Source organism: Eschrichtius robustus, chromosome 7 (genome assembly GCF_028021215.1).
Source record: "Eschrichtius robustus isolate mEscRob2 chromosome 7, mEscRob2.pri, whole genome shotgun sequence".
Classification (NCBI taxonomy): Eukaryota; Metazoa; Chordata; class Mammalia; order Artiodactyla; family Eschrichtiidae; genus Eschrichtius; species Eschrichtius robustus.
The window spans coordinates 116,423,807-116,441,828 of record NC_090830.1 but is presented as its reverse complement, the minus strand read 5'-3'; positions in this window follow the sequence as shown (position 1 = coordinate 116,441,828).

Here is an 18,022-nt window from a genome sequence, read left to right as displayed (position 1 = left end):
GTGAATTAAGTTATTTCATGGTCAGTGGTAATTATGTGGACATATTTTCCTCTCACCCGTAATTGACAGGGATGTTGAAGTTTGCAAATTGCACCTCTAGTTAGAAAATTAAGCAATGTTACCAAAAGCTAAAATGTACTATGAAATGTTTAAAGGACCATCATCTTAATAAAATGGTTCAAACCAAGCTTTCTTTTCTGAAACTTGGTTTTCTTTATGGGAATATTCACTGCAAATGGGAAAATGTCTGTGTTTATACAAAGTAAAAATCAAGAATTGTTTAAAAATACTTTCCTTAGCCAAGCCCTAAAAAATGATCCGGCAGAAGGATAAAACATCATTGACGATCATCAGAGCACCTGAGAACTCATCAGTAATGTTCATGGATGATGAGAAATAGAAGATATTTTGAGCTGCCTTGGAGGACTTCATGTTATCATGAGACTCTAAATAGCTCCTTTCTTGCACTATACCAAGCACAGGATGCTGGATACCTGTCCCAAAGAACATATCCTATCTTATCCCAATCCATTTGGGTTAACCAACCCAATTGTTAACCTAATCCGTGTAGAATTAAGCAAGATTTTACACAGCAATAAAAATACTTTCCAAGAGTATAAAATTTCTTATCTAATATTTAAAACCCTTAATGGAATAGGAGTAAGAGAAGAATAAAAATAACCAACACTTAAACATTTACTCTGTGACAGGCAATTTTGTACATTCTTTACATATGTTAATGTCTAATTCATGCAACAATCTTCTGAGGTGGGTATTACACTCCCATTTTATGGATGAATGAAGAATAGTGGTGCTCTATAATTGCTCAGAGTCCTAGAGCTAGTAAGTGGCCAGGATTCAAGCAGTTTGTCTCCAATGCTTATGCTCATAAACCACTATCATATATTACTTATAACAAAATTAGGAAAATAGTCCCTGATTGCAATTATGGGAACTATTATGTAGGCTATTTAAACAATTATGTGAGAAACAATTACGTAGGCTATTTAAATGGTCTCTTCTGTGGTTTACCTAAAATACATATTCTACCTTTCTTATTCTTTCTAGCAAGGCTGTTTGTGAGTTTTGTGGTTAAGGAGGGCTTGCCTTTATGAAAGAAAAAATTATGCTGATAATTGTTCAAACAAGAAGGCAGTCTTTCTTCAAAACTATTGCAATAGGGTAAAGAGATCATACTCACTCCAAACACAGCAAAGACAGCTGGGGATTTATAGCTGAGGAGCAGTGTGAGAGGGTCCGTGGATAGAAAACTACTAAGAGGAGACAAGGTTAAGGGATTCTTGCTAAACCAAACTAACAGGATTCTTACTAAAAGCAGGCCAAGAACTTAGACATCAAAGGTAAGGAATGAGGAGCTTGATCTGATATTAAGGATGGAGTGGGATCTTGTTAAACTGACTTAGTAGGATTCTTGCTATGACTGAGCTAGGCAGGCCAAGGATAAGGCCGAGTGGAGAAGAGTGCTCAGAGGAGCCCAAGGAAAGTTTTGGTCAAAGAGAGAGTCTTTGTGAGTCCATCCTTTTGTTTAATAAAAGAAGAGATATTTTTCTTTCCTCTGAACAAATGTCCATATCACGTTCAGTCATCTTTTGTTTACTATGGATCAGCTGAAACATCTGTTGAGACTTGGTAGTGAGGATATTTGCTGGATGGTTTGACCCATTAGGCATTTAATTAGGATTTCTATGAAAACAAAATAAAAACAAAGATTAATGACTGGAAAAGACTATAAACCCAGTTTCTGAGTCTGTAGGGCAGCCAGTTGAGAAGATTTCTAGATGTTGGGTTGGCAGTGTCTTTAGATGGTTGAATGAGGACAAAAGCATCAATAAGATTGATTTCCTGGTTTGCAGTTTGAATGTCTTTGGTGATGGCATAGACATCAGTGTCACAGTCATGTTTTCTTCCCTGGAGCAGAGCTTGGAAGATGCAGGTGTTCCAGTGGACTTCTTTAGTGATCCATACAGTACAGCAGCAAGCAGGAAGTTTGCCCAGACTTGATCGTTGTGGTGATGAGTTCTTTGAAGTTTCCATCTAGTTGTCCAGCTTTAGCTTGCAGGGCTTATTTAGATCTTGGGAGGAATATCAGCTACAAGTGAGAGTTCCAGTAAGGATATGGGAAGTTAGGTTTTAGTTCTCATTGATGCCAAGTCAGGAAAGTGGGAGAAAAATTGAAAATGTTAATTTGAAGAGTTGTAACCAGATATTAAAGGAAACTAGAAGAATTGAGAATTTGTTAATGACTGACAAAGTGTGCAAGATGCTAGGACCAGCCCAATTTACAGGTAGATAACAAATAAAAAGGAAAATGTAGTTTACCAAGAGGTGAAAATAGCTCAAAGACAATTATGAGGAGTAAAAACTAATGACCTGCAAAAATGTGCTGTAGTTTTCTATTGAAATATGTCTCTACAGACACCCCCTTTTTGACCAAAGGTAATCAAACAAAGATGATTTTTATTTACAGGATAAGTCTGGTCTCATTTGATGTGGTCTGATCATACAGACCTCGTTAGATGTGGATTGATACATAAGTGCAGTTAAGAATGATAGTTGACCTTGACCACATAGACTAAGTTTGCTTTGTTGGAACTTTTCATAAAGAATCTCAGATTAAACTTAAAAGCCTCTGGAGTCTAGGAAAAAAAAGGCAGATTTCACCTGCAGTAGCTATGGATTTTGGTGGGTTTCTCTCTTCTAGAGGTCCCTAAAATATCCTAAGTTTCCTTGGTCTAATCAGAAAGTGATTTTCTTTGCTCACTTGTAAAGCTGGGAACCCTATAAGCCAGACTCTAACCAGTTTTGGTAAGAGGGTTTGTAAGCACTGACTCCACAAAGTCAGCCTTAATTCCTTAAAAGTGGCTGGTCATATTTGATTCTGTGAATCATCATTCTCAAATATGACATTCCAGTCAAAGCCTTGGTTATATAACCAATCTTTCCAATTATGTTCTGTTACAAGGAGAACATACTCTTATTGAACTTATGCAAATCATTATATTGCCATGAAAATGAGAACACTCAATAAGAATTTCTGGATTCTGAGAGATCAAGCAGGGAGAAAAAAAGTTTAATTTCTTTCTACAAAAAATATAATCTACTTATTTTTGTGAACTATAGATAGTTAAGAGAAATGAGAAAGGGATTACTTATATAGAGAAAATAGAACAATAAAGAACCAGTAATGTTCCAACCAAGAACCATAAAGAAATCATAACCATTTTTATCAGTTTAAGTCTCATGTAATTAATTTTTTTCTGGTTGGTATTGGTTTAGCAGTTTCATGAACCCATCAGCTTCCCTACTAGAGTTCTGAAAATTCTTAGTCAATGATATGGTCTCAAAGTTAGTAAGCAATTCCATCAGAAGCTTGTACCCCAAGAACCTGTCATAGTTTCATTAAACCAACAATATTAAACTAGTCTTATTTGCCAAAGATTTATTCAAATTACATAAACTTGAAAAGCATTTGGGTTAGTTTCTATATTTCTTGTGGTCTTAAGAATGTATAATTTATGTAAGTGCTTATTTGTCTCCAAGCCAATCAGAATAGAACTCCTTTACAGGATTTTATAAATTAATGTAGTATTACCATCCAAAGGTAGACAAATGTCACATATACACAACATATAAACATACATACACAAACATACATACAGATACAAACAGAGATCTAATAGCTTTTATTTTAAAATTTTAGCCATGAGTCAGGTAAACACAATAATATAAAACTCACTGGTAAAATAATATAAATAAAGTAAAAAACAATGGTTGGCTCTCATCTTTGCCCCAAGTCCTGTTTTCATCAAAATTGTGTTTCTGAGAGGTGGAACAAGTTAAGGTTGCCTGCTCAATGTTAGGGCTAAAGGTTTTTACCAATATTTGTGGAGGGGAGTTCATATTTTTTTTCTCTGCTATGTAGTCACTTTAGGTATCCCTGAGTCCCCTGAGAGCTCCTGGTAGGGACAGGCACCTAAAATTCAAGTGACTGTAGGGAGTTGAGGGCTAGAGTGGGAAGGGAAAGGTCTGGCAGGGTGGACAGAAGCATGTAGGAGATAGAAGTTTGAAGGGGGACATATCAAAGCATTCATGGAAGCTGAAGGGATGGTCAAAGGTAATAAAAGGAGGAAGGAGGAGCAGAAGCAATGAACAAGAAGAGGTCTTAGAGGAGCCAGTTTGCGGAACACATTCAAGTTTCAAATTATCCTTAGTAAAATCATACCAACAAGAAAGGAAGCGGACAGAGTTAGTGCCTTAGTGCCAGAGCATAGAGTTCTCAGAAGTTTGTGAAGTGGGTCGTTTCAGTCTACCGAGAAGCTCCCATGTTCTTAACTAACTGTACCTTGTGAATAGAGAAGTCTGGGACCCACTCTAACCCAGCCTCCACAGTATACTCAGAATCTTAAGAATCAAAATTTGACTTTACTGTGCTTCAACAGGGTGTCATCCAGAGCACTGGCTAGGAGTTGGACTGACTAGGGAATCCCTTATTAATCAGTCATGAGCAAAGACACAGGCTTCAAAGATGCACACTTGGAGTTTTGGGTGGGAGGTCCAGGGGTCCACTGATGAACCTGATCCTGTCTGAATCACAGCACTATAACTGAACACTTGTCAAAATGGTAAGGACATCTTCCAGACTACTGAAATAGTGGTATTGCAATATGGAAATCAGGCTCAACTTTGACTATAACAAAGACAGGTAGTGATTGATAGCCAAGGAACAGGGTGAGAGATCAGTGGATGGAAAATTACTAAGAAGAGGCATCAAAGGCAGGGGAATTCTTGCTAAACTGACCCAACAGGATTTTGCTAAAGGCAGGCCAAGGGCTTAACATCAAATGTTGAGGATGAAGAACTTGATCATATACTAAGGGTATCAGATATCAAAGGTAGGGGGATTCTCACTAAATTGACTTAGCAGGATTCTTGTTAAGACTCTGAATTGGGAGATAGGGATTGACATATATACACTAATATGTATAAAATGAATAACTAATAAGAACCTGCTGTATAAAAAAATAAATTAAAAAAAAAGACTAGGTCTTAGTTTCTTCATCTGTTCAATGGGGCTAAAATTTATAAAGACTTCAGAGGAATGTTGTGGGGATTAAACAAGATAATACATAAAAATAATTTAGCACAGTACCTCACATATAGTGAGCATTCCATAACACTGAACCATTGTTATTAAAATCCTCCATGACCTGTGAGCATTATAATATTAACGGGGCTCGGTAGGTGTTCCTCCTATGGTTGTCAGTCTGCAAACTATTACTAGCCCATGATGAAATAAGTACCGAAAAAGCATTTAAGTAATTTTATAGCAATTTGCTAGTGTAATTTTATGCCAAATGAATGTGATCATAAAAAGGGCTTTTGTTTTATATGCTTTTGGGTTTTTTAAATTTCATTTTTTGGAAATCCATCCTTACTGTATTTTTTTTTTACCTTTTTTTTTTAAATTTAATTAATTTATTTATTTATTTTTGGCTGTGTTGGGTCTTCGTTTCTGTGCGAGGGCTTTCTCTAGTTGCGTCAAGCGGGGGCCACTCTTCATCGCGGTGCGCGGGCCTCTCACTGTCGTGGCCTCTCCCGTTGCGGGGCACAGGCTCCAGACGCGCAGGCTCAGTAGTTGTGGCTCACGGGCCTAGTAGCTCCGCGGTATGTGGGATCTTCCCAGACCAGGGCTCGAACCCGTGTCCCCTGCATTGGCAGGCAGATTCTCAACCACTGCGCCACCAGGGAAGCCCCTTACTGTATTTTATGAAAATAACTAGCTGTAGTGGATTTGAAAGGGAAAACAACGAACAGTTTTTCTTTACTATAAATGGTTTGAGGAATGCTGGTCTAGACTTGAGATAGAAATTAGGGGCCCGTTGGCATACTAATTTTCTACTTGGCCAAGAATGTGGTGGTCTGTGTTTAAAAACCACAATAACACAGCTAAAATCTTGCCTTTCCTTGTTCAACATAGGTTTCTCTTCTCTTTACAGTGTTTGTTCTATCTTTATACAGAATGTCTCTGTATACCCAGGGTAGACTGTAAGCAGTGTTCCTTAATTTTTTAAATCAATTAATTCACTTATTCAAAAACTTAAGAAACGTTTGCTGTACATGCATACAATCCTAATGATAACCATAATAATCACAGACTATTTGGTGAGGTAATACTTTTAGTATCTTTTACTTTCAACCTGGCTCATGCTGTAGAGTATTGTATTTTGCAAACTTAAACTCACCTGGTGAAGTGCCTTTGTGGCAAAGAAATTGTAGCTTTCCCTTTCTTAAGCAGATGAGTGAATGTAATTGAGAAATGACTTAAACGCTACCTACACAATCATTAAGAATGAAATTTAGTCAATCCACTGTTATTTCTTCTCTAGAGCACTAACTCTGAGTTTGCCTTTTTTTTTTTCCCCTTTACTTAATCAACTGGCAGTTGTGGCATCCTGTATGCACCCTCTTAATAACTTGTTCATGGAGATAAGCAATCAGAACTGCATATTGGTTAAATTTCAATTATTGTAAAACAAGATTTTAAGAAATCTAAGGAGAGCGTACTCTGAATTAAGGATTAAGGATTTTAAGGATTTTATTAAATTTACGGTATTTAAAATATTCTGTCCTGCTTCTTTTCTCTTGAGTGATTGATGTTGCTTGTATCTTAGAAGGGAAACAAAGGGAAAATGATTTTTCAACGTACAATGAACTACAATTATACTAAATTATCTCCTTTCAAGAAAGGCTTCTTTTTTTTTTTTTCTTCCTATCAGGAGCTCATGTTTTTTCCTAGGTGGTACTTTAATGTTTTTACAGATTGCATTTTCTTAACAGATCTTTTCTGACACCAACTTGAAAACACCTTTTGATCTCAGATTCATAATTATCCATGGAATTTTCTTAGTCCCCTTTTCACAGCACAGCAGTTTCTTACAGGAAACAGTAAAGAGCGGTGTGTTTATTAAAAAGATTCAAAGTCCTTGATGAATTTAGTGTGATTGCAGGCATTTAACAAAGCTTTTGTGTTTGTCCTTTCATGCCATACGGGAGTGAGGCTGGTCGTATTGATTTCGCTAGTGGCTTTGTGTATCTCATTATTACATGAGATAATGACTATGACATCAGTTTAGATATGCATTAAATGTATTCAAAATGCAGAATATTAATATTATGCCATCAAAGAAACTCTGGGTGGTACTTTTTTGTATTTCTTACTTTTCTTGTAAGAAATATATAAATCAGTGCTGAGCCAGCAATATAAGTTTGGATGACCTTGTGATCTATAAGCAATACATTAGTAAGGAGATTCTGTTCAAAGGTTGGATCTTTGCTTTATTTACACTTTTATAACCTCAAAACTTCTGTCCCCAAGGCTGTAATCTGGAACTTCTTTCAAAATCAACCCTCCCCTTACCACCACCCCCCCCCCCAAATCTGGGGAAGTAAGTGTAGTATTCTTATTTATTATAAAAATTCAGCTTAACTAAAGGGAAAATGCCATTTAGGGATCTATGATTACTAAAAATTTACTTCCATTTTCCCAGGTGGGTGCCAATTCTTACCTTCTCAGGAGTATTAGTGGTTCAACTTGGGGTAAGGATATTACTGCAGAGAGCCAGTTATTTGAGGACAGAAGGAAACATTTGGGGGTAGGAAATAGAATCCCGTGGAAGTTTCTTTGAATGCAAATTGTCCTCTCTAATTCTGTCTTGAATGCACTTTCATTGTCTCAGGTCATGTTCTAGGCCCTAGGGAGCACAGCATAGACTTGAAGACACAGGGAAGGGGAAGGGGAAGCTGGGATGAAGTGAAGGAGTAGCATTGACATGTATACACTACCAAATGTAAAATAGATAGCTAGTGGGAAGCAGCTGCATCGCACAGGGAGATCAGCGTGGTGCTTTGTGACCACCTATAGGGGTGGGATAGGGAGGGCAGGAGGGAGGCTCAAGAGGGAGGGGATATGGGGATATATGTGTACATATGGCTGATTCACTTTGTTGTACAGCAGAAACTAACAGAACATTGTAAAGCAATTATACTCCAATAAACATGTTAAAAAAAAAGGCCCATGTGCTCTTGAAGTTCATGTTCTAGTTGGAGAATATAGTCATTAAATAAAATAAGATACATTGGTATAAGATGGTGATGATACAATATGGGAAAAAAAATCAAACAAACTTGAGAGCACAGAATACGGGAGTGGGGCAGTGGAATGAGGGTCACTATTTTAAATTAGGTATTTAGAAAAGAGTAGGCTTTGAATATGGAGAGCTGAGAAATGTGAGGAAGGAGTAGTCTATCTCTGGAATATTCCTGGTCAGGGTAGAAGTGAATGCTCTGAGGTGGGAGTGTGTCTGGCCTCTCCCATAAGCAGACAGGAGCCCAGTGATGTGGAACAGAGAGAGCGAGGGGAGAGGAAAAAATATAATTGGGTAGAAGGAAAGCAAATTGTGTAGGGAATTATAGGCAGAGATTTGGAGGAGGTTGATCTGGGAAGGATCTCAGTAACAAAACCTGTAAGGAAGTGAAGGAAATGGAATTTAGCAAAGGGAAAAGTTGAACCAAGATGGAATTGCAACAGAAATTCAGAAAATCATATGAGGAGCTCTAGAGCTAAGCTGATCCTTTAGAGTTGTTCCAACTGAGGCAAGGAGCCCGGACCCTTGCACTTCTGCATTAGCCAGTTGTTGGATGAGAGCTGTCTCTGGGAAGGGAGTTCAACTTTGGATGAGGCTACTTCTTTTGGCCAAGGGTAATTGCTGCAAAGAGACTCACCTGTACATTATTAGCAGCCCATACTCCCAGCAGCTGGGGAAATAAGAGCCCTTTTCCTGAAGATAGATCTTCTGAATGACACGCCATAACATTCACTTCGGTGAGGTATTGGGAATTTTCAAGCAAAGTGTTGAAATTATCTTACTTGTCTCATAAGCATCATTCTAGGTCAGTATCAAAAATAGAAAGAGAGGGACCCCTTCAGAGGTTATTTCAATAATCAAGGCAAGAGAGATGATGGATTGGATGATATACTAGTAATAGAAGTGATAAGAAATATTAAGAACCTGGATGCATTTTGATGTAGAGACAGCAGGATTTGAAGACAGGGCGAATGAACAAAACTGTCATGCATGATTCCAAAGTTTTCAAAGCAACTCGGAGGATGGAGTTGCCATTATCTGAGAATGCAAAGACAACAGGAGCAGCACACTTTAGATGGAAGTTCAGGAATCCTATTTGGTACATTTAGAATAAAACATTTAAGTGGAGATGTAAAGACAGCCATATATGTGGGTTTGAAAAATAGGTTGGCGCCGATCATATTTATTTACAACAAATGAAGCCTTTTTTCTGCTAACCTGAGGAAAGTGAGGTCTTTATTTGTCTATGATTTAAAACCCTTCAGGGACTTCCCATTAAGTTGTTTAAGCTCCAACAGTTTAGCTTAGACATTCTTAATAATTTGAGTCATCAAATTAAATAATTTCAGTGAATTATTTCAAAAATACAGGGAAAAGTATGCAGAATATTATGGACACCCATGTCTACCACCTAGTTATAACAAATCTTTTATTTTGCCATTTTAAGTTTAAATTGCACTTTTGTTCTTATTCTTGCTCTCCGTTCACAGCCACAGTTGGTTCTGCCTTCGTATGTTCTTCCAGTATCATTTTCCTTTTTACTTTAAAGGTAATCACTATTTTGGATTTATTTACCATCCTCACAAATATTTTTTATCACTTATCAATAATATATATGCAACTACAAACTATATTCATTTTACATGTGCATTGTACAAAATATATAGTAGAGTAATATGTTCTCTATGTTGTTACATTTCATATGAATAGTATCACAATATATTTTCAATCTGCAACTTTATTTATTTAACATAACTTTTTTGAGATTTATCTAGGCCAATAGGTAATGATATAGGTGTAGATATAGATGTAGCTCTAGGCTATTGGCATTGATGCTTATGGTAATCCATTATATGGCTTTACCACAATGTATTTATTCATTCTTCTGTGATGGATATTTGGGCTGTTTCTAATTTTTCACTATAGCATACAATGATGTAAAAAATATTCTTTGCTATGTCTCCCTGAATATTCCTTAAAGTTTTTCAGGAGTATGTACTTAAGAGAGGAATTACTTGATAAATGGAAGTTATACATCTTCTACTGTACATAATATTGCCATAATACTTTTTAATAATAGACCAAATTACACTCCCCTCCATAGGGTATGAGAATTCTAGTTCCTCTGCATTTTTGTCAACACTTAGCATATTTAAACTTAAAAAAAAAAAAGACTTATGGTCATGATGTATTATATATTACTGTTTATATTTTTATTTCTCAGACTTCTAGTGAAATGGAGCCCATGTTAATTTTTCATTGGCTATTTGTCTTTTTTCTTCTGTGGATTGTCTGTTCAGATCTTTGTCTATTCATTGTATTTATTTATTATTGATTCATGGGATATGAGGGGGAGAGAGATTTGTATATTCTGAACACCAAACATTGTCATTTTAGTGCATTGTTAATATCATCCCTTTTAACATGGTTTGAGGTCTTTTGTTTATTATATAAAAGTTTCAGCTTTACATAATCATATTTAATGCATCACTCTCCTCTTACAGTTCATACTTTGTCTGTCTTTCTAATACATTCTCAATATTCTGGTTATTAAATATGTTCTTGTTTTCTTTTGAAATTTTTTTTTAAAGTTTGCTTCTTTACATTTAGATATTTAATATCTGGAAATAGTCTGGAAATTATTTTTGTGAACCATTTAAAGTACTGATCCATATGAGTAATTATTTCAATGTTATTTATTAAATAATGCCACCTCTAAATAATAAATAATGTAATATTATTTATTTAATAATATCAAGTTTTAATATATTTATGAGTCTTTCTTTCTGTGATTGCTAGTCTGGTTACTGGTCAATTTGTCTATCTCTGTGCTAACAATTTTAATTACAATTATGTTGTAAATTTTGATATATAATAGGGTTTTCTTCCTCCAATTTTATTCTTCAAAATTGTCTTATTATTCTTGGTCTTGTGGTACTAGATAGCTAGCCAGATAGATAAATAGATAGCAAAATAGATAAGCTAATTAAATTCCACAAAATGCCCTATTTGGATTTTAATATAATTCACATTGATTTAATTCAGTAATTCAATTAGGAAATCATTGGTAACTTTAATATTTTGCTATTTTCTCTATAAAGGCTTATGCATTTCTTGTTAGATTTATTTCTAGGTACTTTATTTTTTGCTGTTTTTGGTTTTAATTTGAATGTGATTTTTTTTCTTATTAAAAGCTGTAACCATAGCCCTAGGCAACAATCAATAACCACACTTTAAAAGTCTTCATTATATTATGATTAGATGTATACAAGTCTGTCCTTTAGTAGATTATAAACTCTATGGGTGCCATACATGTCGTATCTTCAGTAAACATCAGACGGTTTGGAGGAATGACTGAATGACTGTATTTCAATTACTCTTGCTGTATATTATTAAGAAGTCCTTTGTGGTTCATTTCTCTCTGCTGTCACCTAATCTATTAAATGAAGTTGGTGAGAAATTAAAGCTCTCAGGGTCTGTGATGGGCTATAGATTCTTTTGCCTCTCAGTGTGGACTTGACTGGCTGAACTAAAGAGTGGTAATATAGGGGTCTCTTCCACAACACTCAGGATTTACTGCTTGAACCTGATGCAGGTCTCCAGTTCTGTGGCATTAATAGTAACTGCAGTTTTGGTGGATTCCTTATGGTGACTTATCCTTTCCTGAAGTGAAAATGTTTAGATGTGGCCACACTGCCCATCAGGTGCAAGCTGTGAAATGGAAGTGGTCTGAATTTGAACATGCAAACACTAAATCTTTAGATGTTTCTCCAAATCTTTTCCATGAATGGATTGTTTCCAGATTTATTCTGTACTGTGTTGCAAGTAACCTCTGGGGAGGTCTGTCTTCCTGGCAGGTGGGGCGTTTTGATTCATGAACTCTCCTTCTAGAGCAAGGACAACATTAACAAATAGAAGAAAAACACAATAGTGAAGAGAGATTTGAATTTGCAATTTAAATAAAATTGCAGCAAGAGGCATTGATTGATTCTGAACATCCTTTCAAGGTTGTACAAAAAACCTCAAGCTTGAGGACTTTTGATTTTTGTGGTATTTTTGTATTACGAATAAAATATTCTTTGGAGTACTAGCAATAATGCACCAAGTTTCTAAAGAAACTACTTAACAAGACCTCACAGCACTTTTTTTTTTTTAAAGAACCTTTTGGGTTTTTTTTCTCAATGTTTCTCATCTCAGGAAGGTCAAGTTGCCACCCCCATGTTTGTAGTCTATATCATTTGGTCTGACTGTTTTTCACTAATCCTGTCTCTGATGAATTTGATTTGTATATTCCTCATTTTATTCTTCCATTTCACTGCAAGAGATAATTAAAAGTGCTCTGATGCAGATAAGGAAAGGCAGTCATAGTACAGAAATTCTCTCCCCCAATATGAATGTTCTCTTTTCTCACTAAGATGGAAGGGAAACATATTAAGGTAGTTGTAGCATGTAAGCCTGAAGCTAAGAATGTCTCTATTTTCTTTCTTTCTTTTTTTTTTTTAAAGATCTGTTTATCTATTTATTTTTAAATTTATTTATTTGTTTTTATTTTTGGCTGTGTTCGGTCTCCGTTGCTGCACACGGGCTTTCTCTAGTTGCAGCAAGTCGGGGCTACTCTTCGTGGCGGTGTGCGGGCTTCTCATTGCAGTGGCTTCTCTTGTTGCGGAGCATGGGCTCTAGGCATGCGGGCTTCAGTAGTTGTGGCACGTGGGCTCAGTAGTTGTGGCTCACGGGCTCTAGAGCGCAGGCTCAGTAGTTGGGGCACACGGGCTTAGTTGCTCCGCGGCATATGGGATCTTCCCAGACGGGCGCTCAAACCCGTGTCCCCTGCATTGGCAGGCGGATTCTTAACTACTGCACCACCAGGGAAGTCCCTCTATTTTCTTTGAATAGTCCCATATTCTTACCCAAGGGAGCAGAATCAGCTTCTTGTGGGTAATGCAAACAATTTTCAACAACAATGATAAAGATCCTACTATCAACACTATAATAATAAGAATTATGAGTAATATTGGACACATCCATTTCAGGAATTATCTACATTATCTCACTAAATACTCACAACTCTTTTTTAGATAAATATTATCATTTTACAGGTGAGAAGACTAAGACATAAAAAAGCCAGATTGCCTCGCTAAGATCACACAGCTAGAAACAGGTAATTTGGGCATCTAACTGATGCTCTTCTGACTTTCAAGCCAATACTTCTAATTACTGCACTTTCCTTCCTTATTAAAATAGTGGTAAGACTATGTAGAAAAGGAACAGAAAGGATATTACTATATATTTGACCTTATAGATGACACAAAATATCATAGAAGTAATACTTTTTCTATAAAATACTTAGAACAATTTGGACTCATTTTAACTTTTGTTTCTTCGCCGAACTTGAATTTCAATTACACGTTGAGCACCAGATAAAACATATTTGGGAGTTATAATGGTCAGATTGGAATTTCCCATTGAGAGTGTCCTAAAGCCCACTGGAAAAAAAAAAAGAAAGATATTCTGTGTGTTAATCATTTGCAATTTTTTTGACCAGTGTACCTTCTTTAGAATCCCTTCCCTCTTTCCCTTCCTTCCTCCCTCTTTCCCTTCCTTCCTCCCTCTTTTCCTTCCTTCCTTCTTTCCTTCATTCCATCCATCCATCCATCCTTCATGACTAGGGCTGCTGGACATGTACCTACCAAATGATGGTTATTCTTGTTATAAACCCTGTTCCCTAAAGGGGCACGATTCTACACTTAATCTACTACAGGCTAATTCTTCATGGTGTCTGAAGTTCAGAATTTATCATCTTCCTGCTTGTCTCCTTCTATGTTTGCTACTTATAAAGCTTTTCACGTTTACTATTTATAAAGCTTTTAATTTACTGAGCTGGATTGGCTGTGTACTGAGCTAGACGCTTGCATCATCTTGGCTCCTCCAGAGGGCTTAAAGCACACAGCCAAAGCAGCCATGGAAGAAGGGATCAGGATGTCAGTAGTGCAGGAACCATCCACTAAGATCTTCCTCTTTCTATCTATCTCTGCCTTCCCTCTCCCTGAGATTATTGTTTACTGTAGCTGAGAAGGATGTTCTAGGCAGAAAAACTTGATTTAATGTAAAGGTTTAACACAGATCTTCCCTTTGGTAGGATTAGTTACACTTGTAACATTGGCAGAAAAGTCACTCTGAAATAAATATACTAGTGGTAGAAGGGCTCAGACAAGGGATGGGAAATTCAATACTTCAACCAAGTATCTGAAAAGGATACCTCCAGTTTTAATTCATGCTTAGAGGCATTTTCAAGGCAAGCAAATAATTTTAGTAAGTGTTTCAAGGTAGGAACTGGTTGTTAACTCCAGTTACAACCTTAATCACTGGGACATTGATAGCTCAGAGCCATCTTTCTCTATTTGATTGGCTTCAGTTGCCTTGCTAAGTGCCATTATCAGGAATTAACACAACCGTCACATCCAGTGTTCAATATTAAAGAGAGAGAATGAATACTGGAGTGTATGTATATGCTACTTTGTGGTTAGAATGTCTATCACTTAATAATAATTTAATGTAAGTTCTTAATTTCTAAAGTCAAATTACAGTGCTCTGGGAGACCAGTCTGTCTTTTTAAATCAAGCAAGAATTTACAATGTTGGCTAATACTCCCAAGGTTACACCACATTTGCATTCTGTAACTTTGTTTGCTCAAGGACCTGTTCTTGATATCAAGTTCTCTATTTATTGGAAATATTTCATGAAGGATGAAGAATCACTATTCCATTTTCAGGGTCCTACTTTATTAAGTATATGATTAAAAAGAAAAGATTTTTTAAAGCCCCAGTAATTAAAGAATAAAATCATTGTCTTCAAAAAATTGCTTGTCAGAATTTTAAAGAAATTGAAGACTGGGAAACGGATTTACACAATGCCAGGGACAAAAAATTACATGATATAAAGGGCTATAGAAATCTCTACAAACATTCCTCTCAACATCTCATTTTAAAAATATCCTTGCCTGGTTGAAAATGAATTCTAAAAGTGATGTTTCTATAACTATTATTGATTCCCCGCCCCCCCCCCCCCCAAAAATCTACCATTCATTTTCAAATATCCTGATTTCTCCTGGGTTTGAGTTATAACGATGTGGCCTCAGGATCCTAGGTCAGGAAGGATGTGCCACTCTGGGGCCCTTTCAGTTGAGAAAGGAAGGCAAAGGCAAAGGTTTCCTTACCTTGCCTCTCCTTCCTTTTCAAGTCCTTGGGTGAGAAAGAGTTTTCATGACCACCAAAGTCTATTATTTTCCCTTTCACTTAGTTCTTGGCCTTCTTAGGCTTATAGATCGCAAATTCCTAATTCAGTAGCGAAAGAATTTCTGTGGGCATTGTTGGTAACTTTTTTTATTTTTAACATCTAATATTCCTTCTTCTGCAAGAGCTTCCTGATATTTACCTTGATTTTTCCCCTTTGTATACTCAGGGATCTCTCATTTTATTTTCTTACGGAATATTTAACGGAACTCATACATACTTAAAACTCATTAATGCAATACTCAATTGACAAGAACAGTAAGAAAGCCTTGGAGATTTAGATGACATTAGTTTTTATTAAGATTCTTTTTTTGCTTTATAAAAATCATCAGTTATTTCATCTTTGCAGTATTTGCAATGTTGAGCTGTAAAACAATCCTCTTTTATGTACTGCAAACAATTCTCTTTAGAAGACCAGTGGGTTTTTAATTATATATCTATATTGCAATACAGACACACATGCCACAAAACAAATATAGACATTTGTATTATGGCTCAAGTTACCCTTTAATGTACTTCTTACAACAGAAATAATAGCCCAAATGAATTTCTTTTTACAGTTAATGTTACTGAGCATTAAAGTATTCAATTATTTACAGTTTTGTAGGCTGTTAAGGTGATCAGCAAATGTTCATTTTTTAATTATTCTGCAAAAGGTTAAATTTGAAAGAAGTGACCAGCTTGGCATGCATCATGCAGTCTATTTCAGCCTCATTACCTGGACTATTAGATTGCAAGCAAAGAATATTTAAATACCTATTTATTATCTAATTGCTAAAGAAGTCTGATAAATTTAAATTACTTGCACACTGAATAAAGATAAAATGAGAAGTAACTGAATGATTGATTCATCTCCAGGGGAAAAAAAAATAAAACATAAATGTGTCAAATCCAGTTATAGAGAATTGATGTTTTATGTAACTCCTTTTTTTTTTTTTTTTTTTTTTAAACTTTGGGTTTATTTATTTATTTCTTTTTATGGTTGTGTTGGGTCTTCGTTTCTGTGTGAGGGCTTTCCCTAGTTGCGGCAAGTGGGGGCCACTCCTCATCGCGGTGCGCGGGCCTCTCATTATCGTGGCCTCTCTTGTTGCGGAGCACAGGCTCAGTAATTGTGGCTCACGGGCCCAGTTGCTCCGCGGCATGTGGGATCTTCCCAGACCAGGGCTCGAACCCGTGTCCTCTGCATTGGCAGGCAGATTCTCAACCACTGCGCCACCAGGGAAGCCCTGAAGTAGAAATTAAATTTCCTTAAAAGGTTATATTAAGAAGGAGATGGGATGGAACCATGAACCAAGACACCATTACTCTAATAAATCTGGGGGAAAATACGTTTTGAAAACTTTTCTGAAGTGTGGTATTAAATTGATTTATTCAGTCCTAAGCAGTAATTATGGAATGTGCTTATCTAGAAACCCTCTGCTTCTATTGATTCTCATGTCTTCTGATGAAAAGCTCATAATTCATTACATTCTTGAAGTTTAGAATTGTTGGAATTATTTATGATCTATGGTCCTAGATACTGGGAACTCAGGCAGTTGGAGTGATAATTTTACATCACAGCACACTGGCTGTTTCCCTGAGCCAAACTGGTGGTTGATGGATCCAGCCAGCAAATACATAGAAAATGCAGATTTCTTGGAGTTTGAGGAGCTATTTTCCTGTCTGTAAACTAAGGAATCTGTAAAAGTATTAGACTTTTATGATCTACTTTTCCCCTGAGGTGCTTTTTCACTTAAGGAAGGATAGCCCTCATTGTATTGGTTCACTTAAAATTGTAACATGCCCTGAAAGTATAGTACTGTAGACTTCTGTTCCAACAGGTCCTAGGCAGCATATCTCTAAGCATTAAAACGAAGAGGTCATGCCAGTATTACATTTGTTTAGTCAAATTCATATTTTCAGTGGCCATCCCCTTAAATCTAGATTAGCTGTTGCTCTTCACTGTAAAGTTAATATTGCATTTGCAGTCATCCCAAATCTGTTTCTCCTTTAACATTTGCTGTTCCTGATGATGGCACCCAAGTCTATCCAGTTGCCTAGCACTAAGCCATGGTATCGTCTTTGACTCTGTTCTTTCATCCCTTATATCCAGTTAGTCACAAGATCCTGTCAAGTCTGACTCCACATGTGTCCCCCATCTGTTCTTTCCTTTCTATTCCCATGATCACTATCAGTTTCAGGACTTTGTGACATCTCATTTGGACAATAGCAGTCTTGTCCTGAACGGTCTCCCTGCTTCCAGTCTCTTCCCCAGCCAATCCTTCCTGCTGCCAAATTAATCTTCCTGAAGCATAGCTCTAAATATGTCATTCTCTAGCTCAAAAAATTTTAATGGCTCCCCTTTGACTCATAAATTAAATTTGAAGTTTTCCACTTGGCCATCATGATTCTGAATAATTTGAACACACCAACCTCACATGGACTCTATGTTTTGTCAACCAGACCAGTAGTTTCCAGACTTTGGGATTTCATGGATTTTTATATTATTATTAGTTTGATTTGGGACTGTGGAAATATCCTTAACATATAAGATTTAACAGATAAGATTAATATAAAAAGTAACAATAG